The sequence below is a fragment of the Dipodomys ordii genome, unplaced genomic scaffold (assembly GCF_000151885.1).
Source record: "Dipodomys ordii isolate 6190 unplaced genomic scaffold, Dord_2.0 Scaffold160, whole genome shotgun sequence".
NCBI lineage: Eukaryota > Metazoa > Chordata > Mammalia > Rodentia > Heteromyidae > Dipodomys > Dipodomys ordii.
Window position 1 is genome coordinate 2798229 of NW_012267376.1, and position 2484 is coordinate 2800712.

Genomic DNA, 2484 nt, shown 5'->3' on the forward strand with positions numbered 1-2484 from the left:
AAAAGCCGGTGGCTTTATATGCTATGTATTTTCACATACTTTTGCAAGAGGAAAAGGGTCTTAAGTCAAATCAATTCCTCTCATGAGCAAACTAATATGTGGAGTTGAGGAACTCTCTGCTCCTACACCTAGACTCGCTATCAAAAATGAAGTATGACCTGAATAACTGTAACTCAAGAATGGTTCATTGGTAGGTAAGGGTCTAGATGGCACCATCTTAATAAACATAATTGCAGTGGTGAGTGTAATACTGTCAGGACAAAGCCATTATTTTCAGAATCAAAGACTGGTCAGAATTTGTCTTTCTTGTGATTTGATTGCTTTCCCCTTTAAACACTAGGAGGTCATTTTAGCTCCTGTGGACATTTTGCATCCATCGACACTCATAACAAGACACTGTCTGCAATGAGGATACAGGCAGGACTTAATCAAATGAGTTTCTTTCCTACCAGTATCTTTTTGGAAAGAAATGACAGAGGCAGGATGTGTTCCTTGATCAGGTAAGAGGAGGGACTAATGTTGTGAAGTAAAACCACTTGGCAAGATCCAGAGAAGCCACATTTTGAGAGGCCAAATTGGGAGTCTTCATTAAAAAGTTGGCATCTGCAGGCAGACTCCTGTCACAAAGACTTGCAGTCTGTGAATACCTTCACACTGTTAGAAAACTGAGTCGGGAGACCAGAGAAGAAATAAAGAGTAAAAACACCATACCAACAACCCATATGAACCACAATGGAGGCCTGAAGTGGGAGGCCATGTTGATCAGAGGAGAGTCAGGATATGGACACAGCACATGAGGCCTGGCTTAAAGGCTTCTGAGCTGTCTGCCCTAAAATAGTGTCACGTCAGGGGACAGGGCACAGGAAACTCGTCTCTCCCAAGTTCAGAGCACGGAATTGACAGGTCCAGTAACACATCATCCAAGTCCCCACCCCTTCCTCTCCCAATTCAGGCATGCCCAGCACCTGGGGGTTGGGAATTCCCCTTCCTTCACCTGGAAGTCAAGATGGCCCCAGTTAAACCCAGTATCCTATCCACTGTGGCCATGATGGCACAGGTTAGACCCAGCATCCCTACTTCACTAAGATGCCAGAGATTGAGAGAATTGCAATTTGACTCCAGCAGTTTGACAGGGGAATCAGTTCTGGAGCTCTGGCTTTCACAAAGTTTTAAACACAAATGGGGTCAGGTGGAGGTGGACTGACCCGCTGGGCAAACTCAGTGATGCTGAACACTATCTTTAAAAGCTGGAGTTTATTGGATGGACAGACTGGTGCAAATTCAACTTGGGAGTGAGCAGCCCCACACTCAAGTATCTCAAGGTTTATAAAGGCAAAACATGCATTCTTTTAGAGTAGGTACAAGCAAGCTGGTGTAGAGAAGTGAACCTTAGCAGTTATTTTGCAAGTGCATAAACCACAAACATTTCTGTAACAATTAAAACCACAAATACCCAGGTAACAATCTCGTGACCTCTACAGGACATGCTCTATAAAGGATTCTAGGTGCACAGCCCCTAAATTCCTTGCTGGTCATGTTTGTCTGCTTGGCCTGCTGGGCATTTTGTCCACTGAAACTTGGGGATAGTGAAGGAAAAATAAAGGTGAAATGCTCTTGCCATGGCTGCTTTCTTCAACTGTCTAATGAAGTAATGATGACAAGTCTTCTTCCGGTAACCGGAATAAGTGCCCAGGAGGGCAACTACTGAAGAATTATTTGATCTCAGTGAAATGATGGGTGAAGAGGATTTCTATTACCTAGGGCTCTGGCATTTGACTGATTATGTTCTGTGATATCAGGTCATTTCCATGTTTCCCTTCATCAGTGTACTTCGGGATTTAGGCAGGTACTTGCTTTGGAAGAACTGTGATTTTGGTGTGACTCTGTTTAGCTCTTTCTGCAGCTCAGTGTCTCCCTCCCTGGAGCACTGCCCTGGGTCTGGTGTGGCCTCACTTTGATTTTTCCCCAGGGTCCTGCAGTTGTGCATGGTGACTCCAGTCCCTCCCAGCAGATTGAGGGTGGATTCCCTGCCTGCACAGAAGCCAGCCAGCAGCTTCCCATATAGATCATGCCTGTTGCACAGGAGACGTTTCAACACTCAGATTTCAAGGCTTGTGGAATGGTCCGTGAGAACACTTCCAAACCTAGCCCCGAGCGGGACCTGTTCTTCCTCATTCTGCAAAAAATGACCTCCAAGCCTGAAAAGATTTCATCTTCAAGTAGGATATGTGGAAGTCTCTGCCATTAACTAAGGCAAAGAAAGAAAAGCACCCACAAAAACCATGCTATTGCTGAGAAATTATTTTAACAGACTATTAGTGTTTCAATTTAATCTTTTAATCTAAATCATCACCCACCCACCCTCCCCAATGGGTGAGCCATGACATTTGCAACTTGGCTCATTGTGCAATGCATTCCCATGATGCACTGGAGAATGTGATTTTCGATGGTTGGTGTCCAGGCTTCTTGGCTAAAGAAAAGGCG